Consider the following 18650-nt stretch of genomic DNA (forward strand, 5'->3'; position numbering starts at 1 on the left):
AGGGTTATCAGAAATGTTTCTTTCCTTCTTGCACTCTGTAAAGTTTTCCACATAAGCTGTGGGATGAGCCCTGATTTCAGAGGAGAAGAATCAAGGGTAACTTCCAGCTTGTACAACCCTCCGTTCCTTTCCTTGCCAAAACTCTCTGCTCAACCTGGATTCTTCAGGGCCTCTGCTATTTGTGCACAAAACGCCCAACCTTGTTTGGGAGCCCGTGAGTCTAAAATTAGGTTGTTATTCCCTGCTGGTGGGCTTGTCCCTGCAGTACTGCTGCCCACGAGGAACACCGAGCCCTGAGCTCACAGTGCTGCCTCTTGGCACGCTCTCCTCCTTTGGCTTGTCTCGGCCCGAGATCTTCCCCCTGCACATCCACTCCTCACCCAGCCCGTGCTGGGACGGGGAACAAGCCCTCTGCTCTCACCCCGAGGCTCCCTCTCCCTCCCACAAACACTCCCAAACATTATTAAGTCAGCCTTCACCAGGAGCAGCCAGCCCACCTCTTTTCTTATCCTGCCCACATCCCCCTTCCCACCCAAATTTAATTGACGCTGCTATTTAGAGAGAGAGGAAAACTGTAGTGTTGCCCTACGGAGCCATGAAGAACCTCAAAATACTTGGGTGTCTTTATGCTAAAGGTGGAGAAATGGCTGCAGCCTCCGGGAGCACAACTGACAGACCTGGGATCTGGCAACTTTGGGTTAAAAAAGAAATCACAGCATCTTGGACCTGCACATGGAGAAGCCATGTGGCTTCATTACCTACAGGGTCCGAGCAGGGGGCTGCCAAGGTCACGTTTATCCTGTTGCCTTCACAGGCAGAGAAATGCAAAATCACCGCAGGCTTAGCCCAGCTCTGGAGCTGGAGGATGGTGAGTGCTGAGCACAGCCCCAAGCTCTTGCTTCTGCAGTGTCCTCAGAGCTGACACCAGCAGGGTGCAGCTCATCCCAGCCCCATCGCCGAGCTGTTCCTCCAGCACTCAGCTCTGAACGTGAGCTTCAAGGGACCTGAGCCATTGTCCAGCTCGGCCTGTCCTCACTCTGAGGTAGGAACAGATCCTGGGTGTCCTGGACTCCCCATCACTCACCTTCTGTCAACTTCAGGCCCTCACACATTCGTGCAAAGATGCCCCTTCAGATGCCACATTTCCAGTGCCACAAATGGCCCTGGTTTTATTCATCCTGTGCCTGATAAAGCATCATCAGGCAGGAGGAGGGAGGGCATGGCAGGGAAACCAGATCCCATCTAATTGCAACAAGAAGTGACAAGAGCTGGCACAGAAGAAGGGAGAGGGCAGTGCCCTCCCAGGAACAGCACTGCGGCTACCAAAGAGCTCTCTCATATGACTAAGCCCTTTCCAACAGTTTTATGTTTTAGGACACAAGTGCTACAAGCTCCAGGGTTCCAAAAGAGCCCTCGTGCTCTGGCCTTGAAGCAAATTCAGCTCCCACACAGGGCTTTGCTTATTCTGAGGAGCCCAAGGCTTAGGAGTTGATGGGCAGCAGTAAAATCTTGTGGGATCATGGGCTTGAAGGCACCCATTCATCTGCACTGCAGACATCAATCCATCCATTCATCCATCTGGAGATAAGCCACGAGGTGACAGTTTGTAGGACATTACACTGAACAACCCAGGGTCTCCTCAAGGACCATGTTTTTCAACACGACCACAGCAGTGAGTGGGTGTGAGGAGGTGAGGAAGGAGGAGACGTTTGGGAAGAACCAGGGAATACACTGACCCCATGAGATAACAGACGGGAAGCAACGGGATGGGTCCCCCAAAATTACCTGTCGTTCTGGGGAGCAGTAGGTTAGGACATTACACTGAACAACCCAGGGTCTCCTCAAGGACCATGTTTTTCAACACGACCACAGCAGTGAGTGGGTGTGAGGAGGTGAGGAAGGAGCAGACGTTTGGGAAGAACCAGGGAATACACTGACCCCATGAGATAACAGATGGGAAGCAACAGGATGGGCCCCCCAGAATTACCTGTCGTTCTGGGGAGCAGTAGGTTTTGAGGCTGGGGAACCTCCACCGGCCCGTCCAGACCTGAGTAAAGAGAAAACACAACGATGCAATTAACTTCTGATCTTGCTGAACACAGCAGTGATGTTCTCAGAGAGAGCTGAGAGAGAAGCAATTCTCTAAGAAGAACTCTAAGAAGGGCTTCTTTAAGAAGAGAAACCCGATTTGGGGTTGGGTTTGTTTCCGGTTGAAGAGAAGCCGGTGGGGATCCCCGGAGTGTGACAGCCCTGTGTCTGCAGGGGGAGATGCAGACCTGGCTGTTCCATCACTAAACTCCCTCCCAGCAAGGTCTGCCCCTTCATTAGTTGCTCAGGAGGGGGTGAAACCTAATCTGCCTTCAAAAACGCTCTGGAGTTCTCCTGAGACTTCAGACCTTCCCGAGCTGCTGGGTTCTCAGCTCCCAGGAAAGGCCATTTCCCAGAGCTTCTCTCCACCCCACATTTATTACAATTAAGCAGGAGCCTTGCTCCCCTTTGGTGGTGTTGTTTCCTGCCATCGTGGGGACCCCAAAACATGTGCCACGTGTGCTGCTTCTGCAGGCTGGAGAACAGAGAACTCCTGGGGGGATGATGAGGGAACGGGGAGGGAGAAGAGGAGTGCTCCTCGGTGGCCACACTTACGTCGGGCTGCTCTTCTTCTCATCCTCAGAGTCTGAGTTATGGTGGTGGATCCAGCTCTTATCTCCTTTCAGGGTGGTACGAACCTTCATCTGCTTAATGATTCTCCTGCGGTCCTCATCTGTGGGTGGGATGTAACCTCCTGGGAGGGGCAGAGGGAAGGAGAGAGAAGTTGCTGAGAAAGGGCAAGAATTGGGAGTGTCAGCAGGGGAGCAGGGGTGAATCTCAGAGCAGGGAGGACAGGTCTCCTTCCCACCAGAGATTCACACAGTGAATGAGTCTTTTGCCACTTCAGGTGGAGGATGGAAACCAGCTGCTGTCACCCAGACTTCAGGATCAATGTACCCTGATGCATCACCTCCTCTGCAGAGATCCATACGGCTTTTACTCTCCTTTCAGAGGGTTGTTTAACGTTAATGAGTCATTTTCCCTCAAGAAGACCAAAGACATTCAGTGGGTGGTCTGATCACATATTTGCAAAGAGTTTCCTCTGGCATTTCCCATCCCATCAGCTCCAGCAGAAGGCTTTTTGGGTTTGTGGGAGGGGATGATGCATCTGGAGTGTGAAGCTGAGCCAAGAGCTGGGGGTTAGAGGTAAGCCATGAAATGCAAACACCCAGCTGCCAGCTTTCTCTGGTGGCCTGTCACGTCCTTTGGGTCCTCATTTCCACATTCTTGTTTACAAAGTTCAGTCTCAAAAACATCTTCTCAAAACACGTCTCCCAAACAGGGCGGTTCTGGCCCAAACGTGGACACGTCCCATCCTGTACGGTCCCTCTTTGGCTGCCCAACAGCAGCTCTGCCACCCTCCTCCTCCTGCCCCTTGTCCCTCTTCAGGCAACAAACCACAAGGACATTCCCTGCCTGAGAAAGCCAGCAATGGCAATTAAAAAGGTAAAATTAAAAAGTAGGAAATTGCAGAAGGTCATGGATTAGGAGCTGCCAAATCCTCCTGGTGGGAAAAAGATTGGGTGAAAAAAGCACTGCAAAACACGTCTCCCAAACAGGGCGGTTCTGGCCCAAACGTGGACACGTCCCATCCTGTACGGTCCCTCTTTGGCTGCCCAACAGCAGCTCTGCCACCCTCCTCCTCCTGCCCCTTGTCCCTCTTCAGGCAACAAACCACAAGGACATTCCCTGCCTGAGAAAGCCAGCAATGGCAATTAAAAAGGTAAAATTAAAAAGTAGGAAATTGCAGAAGGTCATGGATTAGGAGCTGCCAAATCCTCCTGGTGGGAAAAAGATTGGGTGAAAAAAGCACTGGTAAATGGGGAGGAATATTAAAGTATTTATTCAATATAAGGAGTATTTATTAAAATATAAAAATTATTGGGAGCAGGCAGGGCAGGAGAGGGGAGGCTGGGGAAGGGGAACCCTCTCTCACAAGGGAAGGGAACGAGCAGGTGACTGATGTGAAGGGCTTCAATCCTCCTCGAGTGCCAAAGTCCTGTGGGACCAAATTGATTGCAGCTGGATATTATATTTAAAAAAATAAAAAAAAAAAGAAGAAGAAGGCATTTTAACTGGGAAATTCCCCATCCAGCCCCAGTGTGATTTTTTCGCACTCCTTTGATAATAAGACATTGTTAGGAGTTTATTAATAATAAAAGCAGTGTTCTCAGGACTGTATGGATAGCACACACTGCACAAGGGCAGTCTCCAGCCCAACAGCCTTTGGTTTTTATCTCTAGAGGAGAAGACCAGCGGGTGTGGGCAGACAGAGATTGAGGGACATCATCCTCATTGGCTGCTGCACGGGCTGCTAATTGCTGCTGTATGTTCAGTAGGCAGAATTTCAAGGAGGGTCTTGGAAAGAGTATAATCTGGCAGTTTATTAGTCTTTTGCTCATCTCAAAGTCTCAGCTGGGCTACAAGCCCTCCAGCTCTCCATACCTTCCCAGATACTGAAAAGGTAAATGGGGAGGAATATTAAAGCTCATCTCAAAACCTCAGCTGGGCTACAAGCTCCCCAGCTCTCCATACCTTCCCAGATACTGAAATTATAGCCAAATGCACCTAGTTTGGGGACTGGAGGGTGGAGAAGGTCCCAGACAAGGAAGGGGTGACCCCTGTCCTGGGGCACAGCGCTCTGGGGGAGCCGTGCAGAGATGATACAGCAGATACAGCTGGGCAGAGAAGGCCAAGGGGAGCTGTGAGAGCGGTCAGATCCCCAACAGCTTGGGATGGGGACAGGAATTACCTTTACTGACACCCAGGGACATCATGGTGCTCAGAAACGCCTTCCCCTGCCGTTACCGTTTGAAGACAACAAGGCCCTGGAAGAAACAGAAAAGGGGAGAAGCCGATTAGCAGTTCTGATTGACAGAAAAAACTCTGTTATGTGGAAGCATCACAGCAGCCACGGTGCCTGGAGGATGGGGGGACTGTGGCACATACACCAGAGCTGTGATTCCTCCCCATCCTTCAGCATCAAGAATGGGAAGAATCAAAGGGGGATGTTCTCCACACCAGAAAGGTGTCACATCAGCCATGAGAGATGTGACCTTCCAGCTCTGGGAGGAAAGCAGTGGAGGAACCTTTGCAAGCAAATGAACAAACAAAAGAAAGCAAAACCCCTCCAAATGGAGCCCCTCAAATGTTTTGAGACTAGTAGGTCCCAGGTTAATTCAGCACCTGATGCCAGGGTTATCAGAAATGTTTCTTTCCTTCTTGCACTCTGTAAAGTTTTCCACATAAGCTGTGGGATGAGCCCTGATTTCAGAGGAGAAGAATCAAGGGTAACTTCCAGCTTGTACAACCCTCTGTCCTTTCCTTGCCAAAACTCTCTGCTCAACCTGGATTCTTCAGGGCCCCTGCTATTCGTGCACAAAACGCCCAACCTTGTTTGGGAGCCCGTGAGTCTAAAATTAGGTTGTTATTCCCTGCTGGTGGGCTTGTCCCTGCAGTACTGCTGCCCACGAGGAACACCGAGCCCTGAGCTCACAGTGCTGCCTCTTGGCACCCTCTCCTCCTTTGGCTTGTCTCGGCCCGAGATCTTCCCCCTGCACATCCACTCCTCACCCAGCCCGTGCTGGGACGGGGAACAAGCCCTCTGCTCTCACCCCGAGGCTCCCTCTCCCTCCCACAAACACTCCCAAACATTATTAAGTCAGCCTTCACCAGGAGCAGCCAGCCCACCTCTTTTCTTATCCTGCCCACATCCCCCTTCCCACCCAAATTTAATTGACGCTGCTATTTAGAGAGAGAGGAAAACTGTAGTGTTGCCCTACGGAGCCATGAAGAACCTCAAAATACTTGGGTGTCTTTATACTAAAGGCGGAGAAATGGCTGCAGCCTCCGGGAGCACAACTGACAGACCTGGGATCTGGCAACTTTGGGTTAAAAAAGAAATCACAGCATCTTGGACCTGCACATGGAGAAGCCATGTGGCTTCATTACCTACAGGGTCCGAGCAAGGTGGGCTCAGACCTTGCTATCTGCAATTCCGGGGTGCATTTGGTGCTCTCTTCTATTTACTCAACTCTTTCCTATTCCTGGACAAAATAAAGCTGAAGCAAGTGGAAAAGAACTATCCCAAGAGTTTGATACGGCCCTGATCCAAGAAAAATTAGGGGCAGAATCACAGAATGACAGAATGGTTTGGGTTGGAAGGGACCTTAAAGCCCCCCCAGTGCCACCCCCTGCCCTGGGCAGGGACACCTCCCACCAGCCCAGGTTGCTCCAAGCCCCCTCCAACCTGGCCTTGAACCCCTCCAGGGATGGGGCAGCCACAGCTTCTCGGGACAACCTGGGCCAGGCTCTCACCACCCTCACACCAAACAAGTTCTTCCCCACAGCTCAGCTCCATCTCCCCTCTTTCAGTGTCAAACCCTTCCCCCCCATCCTATGGCAGTGGGTACAGGCTACAAGCTGTCATGTAACGGAGTTATTTGGAAGCTGGAGAGATGTCACTTCTCCGGCAGCGTAACTGGGAGGGGATCACTCCCCCAGCACAGATCTTTTAGAGGAATAAGCAGAGGTTTAGGAGCGTGTTGGACGGGCTCTCGGGCAGGGCTGGAGCGAGGGCTGTGGCTGTGGGAGGTGCAGGATGAACTCTGGTCACCACGGTGGCTCCGCCGGGCACGTCCTCCAGCCCTGCAGGAAACATCCCCGCTTATTGCTCAAACAGAAACTTTGCTTCTTAACTCACACGACTCCCCTGACAAATACACCCGAAAAGGAAGGGAAGCCGTGAAGGGTGGCACCCAGCATGTGCACAAAAACGTGCCAGAAACTACACGTTGGCCAAGCCTTCTCCTCCGGCGCTGCCTTCCCTCTTCCCAGCCCCATGGCCCTGGGAGGGACCACAGAGGCCGTCACGCTCCCCGGCTGTTTCTGCCTTTGACAAACAGGCGTCAAACGGGCTGGTGGGGCTCACTGGGCTGGGCTTTCAGGGACTGGAGGGTGGGTTTTGTTGCCAGCCTGCTTTTTCCAGGGATGAATCACGCGAGGGTGAGGTGGCGGCGGCGCTGGGGGGTGTCCCCGCAGGGGGTGACCCATCGGGGTGTCCCTGCTCCGCGGGCAGAGACCTCCGGGGTTAGAGCTGCCTCCTCTCCTGCCCCACACCGTAAGGAAGGAGCCAAGAATGAGCCTCTTTTTGCTTCTTTACAACACAGTTTTCTCTCTTTCATTAACAAAGGCTGACAAGGGGCTGTTTTTACCCTTCCCCTGGGGATCAGGGCAATACAGCCCGAGCAACATCACCAGCAGCTGAGTGGGTTCAGCAAGAAAAGAGCTATTCAATACCCTATTTCTTGCCCATGTATCTAATCCCCTGCTGCAGGCTCCTGTTGGACATAGGATACTGGGCTTGGAAAAGTTTTGGACTGATCCTATGTGTGCTTCTCATCCTCCACTCCAGCTTTCTTTTGGCTGCTCAGTGACTGGAACATTAAAAGACAATTCAAGCCGGGTTCCACCACGAACCCCGCAGTTGGAATAACTCAGTATTTCTCAGATGAGAAAGGAAAAGCTCCTTGTTTTCGTGCTGGCTGGCAGCGATACCTGGCAGACAAACTGACATCTCTGGGTGCCAAGACAGGAGCTGCGATGGAGCAACCAGCGGAAGGGAGATACCACTAACCCAAACCAGAGACAGAGCAGCAAATTGCTGTCAGGAGAAGCGCTCCCATCTCCCTCGTGACTGTGTCTGCCCAGGTTTTGATGTTCCAGCAGTTGGTGGTGAGAATAAGAAAGAGCAGACATTGCTCCTCAGGCTGCAATGGGACTACATCCCAGTCCATCTGCTCCGACCGGACGGGTGTGGGGGAAGCAGCACGGGATTGATGGGGCCAGGGAGGATCAGGGAGAGGGGGTCTGGCTCCAGAGCACTGACACTGCACTCCTGGGAGAGAAAGGGCTTCCCACTGCTCCAGGGACGGCTTAGAAACCAAAACAGCTTCCTCTCTTCAGCAAGGTCTGAGTTTAGGCTTCAACATGTGCTATAGGACACGTTTCAAAGCATTTTTGCCTTTATCTTCAAATTCTTTTGAATCTGTGGCGCAGAACATCTCAAAGACCTCAGCTCCTCTCATCACCACGCTTACAAAAGGTGGAGATCTCCACCTCACGTAGACCAAAACCCCTTCTGCCTCTAACTCTATCCCTTCCCTCTTGCCTCACAGTCAGCAAACAAGCTCTGCTGGGCTGGACACACCTTTCTCCCCTGTTTAGTCATTCCCTAGTACTAACTGCTCCTGCTGTGTGACTGGAACACCTCTATTATAAAAGGACATGCAGGAAGTCACCAAGTCACTCTATTTTTGATACCAGAGCTGTTCAGAAATATATATTTTCTCCCAAACATCCACTACAAATATAAAACTTGAGACAAAAAAAATCCATTTAAATGAAAATCCCCATTCCCTCCCTATTTATAAAGGAGTTTTTCCTCCAGAAGCCCAGTGGGAGCCCTTCAGAGCCAACGGCCTCCTGTTAAGTGTCTGCACACCACCAGTGCCATAGGCCCTTGATCCTAATTGGCACCCTTGGGTGCCATCGTTATGTAAATGAGCAATAATCCTTCTTCACTTCCTGGCACAAACAGTTATTGCAGGCTCTGCTGCCCCATTAAGCACTGCCCAGCTTGCTCCAAAACGGCTGCGCTTTGAGGGATGATTCCCTTCAAACACTTCCCCTGGACAACCCTCAGAGCTGCCTGGGGGTTCCCCTTTGCAAAGAGCCCTGGGATCCTGAAATAAATAGGAGGTTGGCTTGGAAAGCACCAGTTAAACCAGTCGCAGAAGGTAAGGAGCTGGGTCTGGCTGCAGAGAGATGTCCAGTTCTTTCCTTTGCTGCAGCAGTTGGAGGCTGCAGCTGCACCACGGGATCTCCCGGGTCCCCTCTGCAGCTCTGTGCTCCTGCCTTGCCCTGACGTCTTACCCAAATAAATCCCAGTATTGCTTCCCAGTTCCATACTGGTTTCCATGCAGATAGAGCCCTGACACTTGGGCTTACAGAAAGCTGTGATGTTTGGCAGGTCTTTTACCTGGGCAGTGAGAGAAATGGGACCGGCACCATGTTGTGAGCGTGACCTGCTTGAGAGGCACCAAACAAGCAATAAAAAACCCAAGAGAGTGGCCCTGGTGCCAAAACCCGCCTGTTGGGGGGCTCCTTCCCCAGCAGGGCTCTGCCACGGGCTGTACATGAAACACAGGTACCTCCATCCATCGCCCACCCCTCAAATACAAAGTCCAGGGAAAACGTCCAGGCAGCATGAGGGACAGAACCCACACTCCTGCACCTTCTGACAGACTTCTCCTGAGCTAAAATAATCTAAATTTCACCTGTTTTAAAAAGCCTCTGACTCACAGAGCCACGCGTTGTGTCCACCCAGGGCACAACAGGGTGCAAATCCAAATGCCACTGACCTTCAAAACACAGTAAGGTCTGTGGGTGCCACAGGCTGCAGCCCAGGCCGTGCCCAGACACACCAAGAAGAGATGCTGAATCCTTTCTGTGGGCATAAATACATTATATTTTTTCTATTCTACATAATTCCTTTGTCTTGGGACTCAGCAGAGACTGGTATTTCTGCACACGCAGCTCTGAATGGATGTTTCAAATAGGACCCAGCGTTGGGACTGGTGTTCTTCCAGCCAGCGTTAGGAATAATATTTGGAGACTGTTTTGGTTCTGTTGTTATTTCTCCAAAAATAAATATTTTGGGAGGGGAAAAAAAAAAAAAGGAGACTGGTAAATATGTGCCAATTTCACCACATTTTTCACCTTAAACCAAAATGAAGATGGAAGTGCTTTCCTTGCAGAAGCAAAGGGCTCCGAGAGATCCCCCTTGGTAAGAGAAACCAGGGGAACCCCCCAGAGCTGTCACAGACCCCCCAGCCCCTGGTGCTGGACACGGGGGCTACTGACCCCCCGGCCATGGGGAACAAACCCTGGGGGGAGCAAACGTACCCAACTGCAAAAGACTGAATTTCTGAAGAAATGGCCCCACAAAAGCCCGTCTGAGCAACAAGGTTTAATGGGAGGCGACGGAATCAAAGTGATTCTGTTTCCCGGGATAAACCCCTACAGTTTTCATCTTCTCATCCTTAAAACCCCTGAGAAGAACAAGGGGAAAATCTGAATCAGCCTGGAGAGGCTACAGCCGGGATGCCCAGACCCCAGGCAGTGGTGTATCCATAGGAAATTCAGTCTGCAGACTGGAAAAAGCTGGGAAAAAACCCAAACCCCAGCGGTTTGGTCTCTAAGGAAGGGAAGAGCCTGAGCCCCTCAGCGAGTGGCTGGGAGCCTGTCAGCACCGTGGCTGTAAGAGGGTTAACTCCCCGCTGCCTCGGCTTTCAGCAGGGGGAAAACTCAGAGTAGAGGGTGACAAACCAGCCAAAGGGTTTAGTTACACCTTATACTGCTATATATGCTCTAGAGAAAATTAAATGAAAATTGAGGGGAAAAACCCCAAGATGTTTCAAAACATAAATGAAAATATTTCATTACAAAAGGCTTAAGTTCACCTTCGGTTTCAGGTTTTAACTTCCTTTTTCTCGGGAACAAAAACTTAATGAAACTTGCAGGGATTTTTGAAAGGGTTCAGTGTTGTTAATTCTGAAGAAAAAAGAAAAAAGAAGGAAATTGTGCCAGTCTGCCCACTGAGCTGTATCAGGTTCATCGCTGCCTGTCCAAGTTCCCAAGGCTACAGCCTCCCAGAAGCACTACAAATGGCTGCTTTACCACAAACCTGGCCAAAAAAAACAACCCAAAAGCCCCTGAGAAGACTCTTCCCCAACTAAAATTCACCAAATGCTCCACCCACAGCCCAGGCTTTGAGTTTGGGGTGTATCTTCCCCAGATCCTAAGGATGTACCTACTGCGATTCCCCTGGATCCAGGAGAGCTGGGGAGGGACTCTGGATCAGGGAGGGGAGCCCTAGGAGGAGGGGGAAGGGTTGGACACTGAAAGAGGGGAGATGGAGCTGAGATGTGGGGAAGAACTTGTTTGGTGTGAGGGTGGTGAGAGCCTGGCCCAGGTTGGCCAGAGAAGCTGTGGCTGCCCCATCCCTGGAGGGGTTCAAGGGCAGGTTGGAGGGGGCTTGGAGCAACCTGGGCTGGTGGGAGGTGTCCCTGCCCAGGGCAGGGGGTGGGAACTCAATGATCCTTAAGGTCTCTTCCAACCCAAACCAGTCTGAGATTCTATGATTCTCGACTCCATGTCTGTGCCCAGTGGGCTGTTAATCCCAACACCACCATCACCTCTCTCATCTGTTACCTCCCTGTGTCCCAGACCTGTCCTTCCCTCTGGCTGGATCTGCCCATGGCCAGGGTTCAGACAGGATGGCACCTTCCTGAGCCTCTGGCTTCAGGGGATGTTTCCAGCAGAGAAACAGGGTCAGCTCAAACCACCACCAATGCCTTGGTTCTCCGTGGGGAGAAGGGACACACTGGCCACTGGACAGAGCAGTTTTTAAATTCATCTCCTCTCCCCAGGTTCTCACGAGCCCTCAATGAGTCAGGATCTGACCAGCTTCCAGGCAATTAAACGCTAATTGCCTCTCCCTCCCCGCGATGGCAGGGCTCAGGTGTGTCGTGCAGGCAGAGCTCTGTGCTGGGTCTGCTGGAGAAGCTGAGGGTGATCATCCCAGTGATGTTACTGCAAGAACCTCTGTTGATAAGCTGGGCTTCCTTCTCCATCAGCAGGGAGAAGGGAGCAGCAAGGACGAATTTGGCCCAGTTATGAGAGTTTAGTGTCTCCTTAATTCTGTGGAGCCAGAGGGATCTCCAGGCTTCCCCCTCACCCCCTCCTGCCTCTCTCCAGCCCTTCCCTATACAGGGGATACAGGACACTGGATGCCCCTCCCTGGGCAATGCAATACATGACAGACAGATAGTCCTTCTGATATTTGAAATCATCTGTGATTTACAGACCAGCTCAGGCTCATGTCTGCAGTACAATACAGCCAAAATACTCATTGCAAGTCCCTCAACCTTTATGCTGCCTGATTGCAACCAGTCCTGTCAAAGAGCAGCCACGGGGATGTGGCTCTGGGATGGCCCAGGCAACAGCAAACCCATAAAAACGGGTATTATGATGGGTGGGTACACTCCTGCTGACAAAGCGTCTGACATGAGCACCCCAAAAAATAAATGTTCTGCCTGTGCAGACCGAAATCCCCAGACCACATCCTGCTACTTAAATCCATGCAAAAGCCCTGATTTTTGATAGCATGGAGCCCCATGAAGACCAAGCATGGACCTTGATATCACACAAGGGTTCTGCCCAGCTCTGGGAAGCCCTGGGGTGCACAAGTACAGAGCTGGACAGACGGACAGCCCTCCCTTGGGAGTCAATGTGCTCTCTGCAGGCAGGGAGGGCACGGCTCCTGCCAACACGCTGCCTCCCGCTGAAGACACTGCCTGTGAAGATCCCCGTCACGTGAATGAAAGCAATTACAAGCTATTAAATAAGGAAAGGGGAGCTGAAACCGTGTTCAGATGTCAATCTGCAGGGTGTGCCTGTCTGCGGGCAGGCAGCCAGCACAGCTCGCTCCCGGGGGCCGCGGTGGTCCCTCCCCTTCACCCCCCACCCGGGGATTTCCATCAGCTTTGAGTTTTAAACTGAAAGAGGGGAGATGGAGCCGAGATGTGGGGAAGAACTTGTTTGGTGTGAGGGTGGTGAGAGCCTGGCCCAGGTTGCCCAGAGAAGCTGTGGCTGCCCCATCCCTGGAGGGGTTCAAGGGCAGGTTGGAGGGGGCTTGGAGCAACCTGGGCTGGTGGGAGGTGTCCCTGCCCAGGGCAGAGGGTGGAAACTTGATGATCCTTAAGGTCCCTTCCAACCCAAACCAGTCTGTGATTCTATCCCAACAGTGTGCACTGTCACAGGTGGTACCAGCAGAGGAGCCCAGAGGTGACCCAGGCACCACAAACTCCTCTCTCAGCCTGAGCAGGGTGCAATCCCCAGGGATCACAGCCCGTGGGCTCAACAAGGGACTACCTACAGCCTTGTTCTTGTCTGTCCCCAAGGCCACAGACGCTGCAGGTGGCCCTGGGCAGCTGGCGGAGGGAATGGTGACACAACCTTGCCCGCTCATGCGGTGCTCTGCACAGGAGCTGACGTACAGCCAGACCAGCTCTCTCTGCTAAGAAGTTCTTCAAGCGCCTGAAATCAGCAAGCCCATCACTTAATTGGGAACGATGCTGCTTTCTGTGCAAGCCACTTAAAAAGCTGTAATTACACCCCAGGAGATGAAACACTTAGTATTCTTTAAAAGCTGACGGCAGCTCCTATGACCTGCCAACGTGCAGGAGAAGAACCTGCCAGCCATGTGCCTCCCTCACGGCCCAGCTGCGGCTGTACAGAGGGAAAAGCACTTTTTTAGCCTGCTGTTGTCAGGAGTTTGGGGGGCACTTGCAGCAATAGCCACCTTGTGCTCCGTTCATCCTGGTGATGAGCTGGATCCTGTGTTCGACCCAGTTCTGAGGACTGAATGAACGCCCTGGGGAAGGAAGCGGAGCCGCTTCGATCCTGTAAAAATCCAGCTTTCCTGGAGAGCACCACAGGGTGCCTTTAGAGCCCCCCAGCTGTCCCCACGGGCCAGGCCAGCCCCCCAGGCCACCTTACAGCGCTCCTGTCCCCACTGCCTCGCTCCCCAGTCTCAGGACGGGATGTCCCTTAGATGTCTGGGCCACCAGGCTCACTTCACCCCGTGAGAGCCGCACGGTGAGATGCTCTGCACCGGGAAATGCTGGATCCATCAGACCCTTTCTGGACAGGCACCCACAGCCGACCCAGGGATTTAACAGGGAGTTAAACTCTTGGTGCCGCACCAGGAAGGTCATTAACGGGTGGCAAACTGTGCCCTGAAGCAGTTCCTTCAGCCCAAAGCCCACGTGGTGTCACTTATGTGACCAACTGCACAGCCACCCTGTGCTGCCCGCGGTGACCCGGGACACAGGGCCAGCAGCTCCGGGCTCTGCTGCCCGCTGGCAAGGACCACCCGAGGAGCTCTCACATGCTCCTCCACCAGCAAGGACCTCCTTCCACCAGCGAGGAACCTGCGCACTAACGGAGGCCATGGCCAGCGACCTGAGCGCTGACCCGCAGCCACAAACAGACCCCAGCTCAGTCACGCGGAAGAATATCCTGGTTTAACGATAATTGACGATAATTGACCTTCACCATCCTCAAATTAAAACGCATTGCAAAGCTTGCAAGAGGTTTGAACCTTCCTCATTTGAACCTCCCAAACCCCGCGGTGAATTTTGTTGTCTAGACCTAACTTAGGGTCCGAGTCCCCCCTCTCCAGCCCATCTGGTGAAAGGTGGGGCTTTTCACAGCTCAAGCCCAACTTTTACAAACCCTCAGGAGGGAAAGCCCAGGAGAGGGAGCTTCTCCAGGCGGGTTACACGCAGCAGGGAGACACCCTGCCCTGGAAAGGCAGTTTTTGGGTTGCAGGGTTGCAAACCCAGGTCCCTGCACGCCAGAGTCCCTCCAGTGACCTGCATTAGGCGCGGGCACGTACCAGCCTTCCTCCTGCATCGGGCAGAGCACACAATGCCAACCTTGTGCCAACCCCACGCTTTCATGTCAGCGGTTACCTGATCTGCTGAGAAGCCAGGGCGGCCTGGATGGACCGTACCTGATCCAGCATAAACCCTGCCAGGGCAAAGTTAACCCTTGAAATCCATCTCAGCAAGTCTGAACCAGCAAAGGGAGTTTATTCTGGATTATCCCAGGGGCTGGGATGTTCCGAGCCAGCATTCTTTAAAACCGGATTTATTTCACCCTTGAGCTCTTGACTTGAACCCAGCCGGTGCCTGGGAAGGACAGGCCCTTCCATCCCACCATCTGTGCGCATTAGGCACGGGCACGTACCGGCCTTCCTCCCGCATTGGGCAGAGCACACAATGCCAACCTTGTGCCAACCCCACGCTTTCATGTCAGCGGTTACCTGATCTGCTGTGAAGCCAGGGCGGCCTGGATGGACTGTACCTGATCCAGCATAAACCCTGCCAGGGCAAAGTTAACCCTTGAAATCCATCTCAGCAAGTCTGAACCAGCAAAGGGAGTTTATTCTGGATTATCCCAGGGGCTGGGATGTTCCGAGCCAGCATTCTTTAAAACCGGATTTATTTCACCCTTGAGCTCTTGACTTGAACGACAGCCGGTGCCGGGGAAGGACGGGCCCTTCCATCCCACTGTCTGTGCTGGGGGGAAATGAGTGGGAACAGGCCAGCCGGTGCCTGGGAAGGACAGGCCCTTCCATCCCACCATCTGTGCTGGGGGGAAATGAGTGGGAACAGGGATCACAGCCCAGCCTTCGCACCGAGAACTCACAATTTGGGATCTCAGGTGGGAGTGGGAGGTTGTGAGTCCCTGGAAGTCCAGCCCCACCGCCCGAGGCACACTGCAGGGCTTGGGCTGAGCCCCGATGGCAAACTACACGTCGTGCCCTGATATTGGCCCAACATGAGGAGCAACTGGGTGGCTGTGGGCTTGCAAAGGGAGACAAACTCATCAATAACCGCCTCCGAGCAGCACAAAGGCTGATCATGCTTAAACACCAGCGGAATGGTCATCCACGCAGGCAGGGAGAGGAGTCCTCACATTTCAGACAATGTTTAGCTTCTCTGAAGGACCAGATTCCTCTCTTGCTGCCCCATTTCCCACACAGTGACTGTTTGATGCCGACACAGTTACATACGCACGTGGTGATACCCAAGATTTCTGGAGTCAGGGTTGTGAACAATCAGAAACGCCACAGCTGAAGCAGCCCAGACAACCTTAAACTGACCCTTCTGGGCTCATACAAGAGCTCATGGTGCCTTGCTGGGCACACGCAGAGATGCTCTACAGGGAAGCCAGGCTACAAGAGGAGGCTCCTTTCCCTAGGAACCACCCCGAGAGGAGCCTGAGGAGGGGATGGATGGCTCCTCTGCTGCAGGTGACACTTCATGTCTCTGCCACAGTTCTCCCATGATGAGAGTCAAATAATTTAAACCGCTTCATGGTCATCAAACGGTGTGCCCACCTTTTCCAGGGTGTCTGACATCACCCTGAATACAAATCGCAGAAGCACCAAACCCCTGTAGCTGCAGCAGAGCCTCAGCCCCACACCACGGTCCCTCAGGATCTTGGTCACCTCTACCTGGGGACAGCAAACGCCTCTTCTCCCCCCAGCACAGGGAAAAGAGAGGTGAAAACCTGCAATTGCTGCGGGGAAAGCCTGCACAGAACCCAATAACACGAGCGACGCAGACACGTTTCAGCCACGTCTGAGACAACAGCTGTAGAGCTACAAATGCACCATTAGAATTTCTTTTGATTCTCTTGCAACCACACACCCCACACACCAAAAAAAATCGAGAAGGTGGCCAAGACGTAGCTATTGAAGTCAGGGAAGAGCGGCATAAATGTAAGTAGAGGAGCACAGAAACCTGCCTGTCCCAGGAGATCTTCTCGGGGCGCTGCTGTGGCAGGAGCTGTGCACCCCCAAACACAACAACTGCCTGCTCTTACTGCCAAAAACTACTGTACCATTTTTCACTATACCGCGTATATAGTTTCATTACTCTAATTACAAGGCACTAATTCCTAATTGCCCAACTAATTTCTGTATTTGAAAAGGAAGAAGGATGTAAAGGACCTTTACCGCACCCACACGCCGTTGACCTTAAGCCTTGATGTCTAAAGATGAAAGCAAGAAGGAAGGAAAAGCTCTGTTTTGCTTTGAAAGGCAGAGCTGTGTGTTGGCATCGCAGACACACATACGAAGCAGGACAGAAAAGCTCCCTGAAGCTTCAGGACGTTGCGGAGACGGCGCAAAGTTTTGCCAAGAAAAAAAAAATAACACAACGTTTTTGGAAAACGAAACTAAAATCCGTCATATGTGGAAATCAGGACTTCTAATTAAAGCATGATAAATTTGAGAGAACACATTTAATGCTTTGTGTTTCCTGGATGAATTAAATAAACCAGCCTAAGTGCAACGTCCCAATCAATCCGATGAGGGAGGACACCTCTGCTCCCCACCTTGTGGTGGAGAAACGTGTCCAGCTGAGCCCAGCTCACCCCTCTGTTCCAGGTTTGTCCTGGGTGGGCTGAGCAGAGGGGTGGGGACGGGGAAAGGGAGAAGATTTCTCCAGGCTGGGAGGTGGGATGAAGCAAGGACCGAGGGAGGTGCTCATCTCCTCCGTACCAGCTCCACCACTCCCATCCCTTCCTTTCCCCTGCGCTGATTTCATACTAATTCCGAGAAAAACAAAACAAAGCAACAAGGCAGAGCAGGAGAGAGGGATAAATCTCTGTCTGTGCCCCTCTCTGCCCCACACGGGTCCTGGGGTGGTGGGGCTGGTGGGGCAGAGAGAGGTGCACCTTACCCTGAGCCTCTCAAGGGGCTGCCAAGGGTCACAGGCTCCAATTTTCCCCGCATTGCCCGGGCTCTGCTGTCTCCTGCCCCCACACAGGCTTTTCCCCAGCCAGCAAAATGCACTGCCCTCAGGTAAACTAAGAGGGGGGCAGATTTTAGGACACCATGTGGGGCGATGGGCAGGGAGAGAACTCAGTGATCAGACGAGAAAAGCAACAAAGACCCACACCCAAACCTCCCCTCTTCTGCCCCGTTTGAGCTCTTGTCCCTAACACCATCCCTCTAGTGCTCGAGGACCGTTTTAAACCCACACTTTGGTCCGACACACTACAGAAAAAAGCTTCATTTTAAGGATTTAAGGTATCAGCTCAAGTCTCCCTCATCCCCGCTGCAGCAGATTAGGAAAGGACAACCCTCCTTTTCCTCCTCCTCCTCCCCAGAGGAGGCAGGGAGAGCAGGAGAAGCGGGGAGAGCAGCAGCAACCCCCCTCCACAGGGCTCAGAGGAGCAGCCTCCCTGCCCAGCCCTACCTGCGGAGCCTCCTCAGCTGCGGTTTCCCCCCAAAAAAGACGGACGTGGAGCAGGTCTGTGAGCAATGTCCCGGCACTCGTTGCCCCCCAAGGGCTGGCAGCGGGTCCCCCCAATCCTCCCCAGCAGCAGGGTGGCTGTGGGCCAGGCTGAGCGCTGCTTTACCTGCCGGCTGGACCGAGAGGGCTGGCTCCTGGAAGCCAAGCCTTGTTTTGAGGAGGAGACTTGGGTGTGTTTTTGCCCTTCAGGGGAATCAAACAGGTTTCTCCGTTCAGGCCTCCCCTCCCTCTCCGCTCTCCTCTACATTCCTCGCATTCTCCAGCAAATGCCACCGATCCCCAGCCCTGCGCTGCCATGGGGAGGCAGAGAGCAGCCCCCCAGCTCTCACCCCACTGAATTTCTTCCCAAACCAAGCGTTTCCGGACGGGTTTGCCCCACGGGAAGGGGGAACAGGCACCCCACTGCTGCTGGGGTACCCGCAAGCCCTGGAGTCTCAGAGGCGCTTCCAGCAGTGGTACCCAGGCAGCATCAGGGACAGGCACCCTAATTAGCACTCAACAGCGACTGTCTAGCTAATTAAATGAGGTGCACAGGTGTGATTATCACTATTCACTGCAGGGGAAATTGCCAGGTGCTCTCACCTTCCTCCGTTTATTTCACCTTCT

At 52.9% G+C, this 18650-nt stretch overlaps 1 long non-coding RNA gene across 1 annotated transcript; it reads right to left on the bottom strand.

The window, feature by feature from the left end:
* Positions 1-1985: 1985 nt before the first annotated feature.
* LOC106896210 lies at positions 1986-18164 on the bottom strand. The gene is made up of 4 exons (XR_001413601.1): positions 17988-18164; positions 4841-4916; positions 2644-2782; positions 1986-2047 (listed from the first exon to the last, which is right to left on the bottom strand). It is a non-coding gene; the product is annotated as an uncharacterized LOC106896210 (long non-coding RNA).
* Positions 18165-18650: the final 486 nt, after the last annotated feature.

The sequence above is a fragment of the Calidris pugnax genome, unplaced genomic scaffold, assembly GCF_001431845.1.
Source record: "Calidris pugnax isolate Ruff unplaced genomic scaffold, ASM143184v1 scaffold281, whole genome shotgun sequence".
Taxonomy (NCBI): domain Eukaryota; kingdom Metazoa; phylum Chordata; class Aves; order Charadriiformes; family Scolopacidae; genus Calidris; species Calidris pugnax.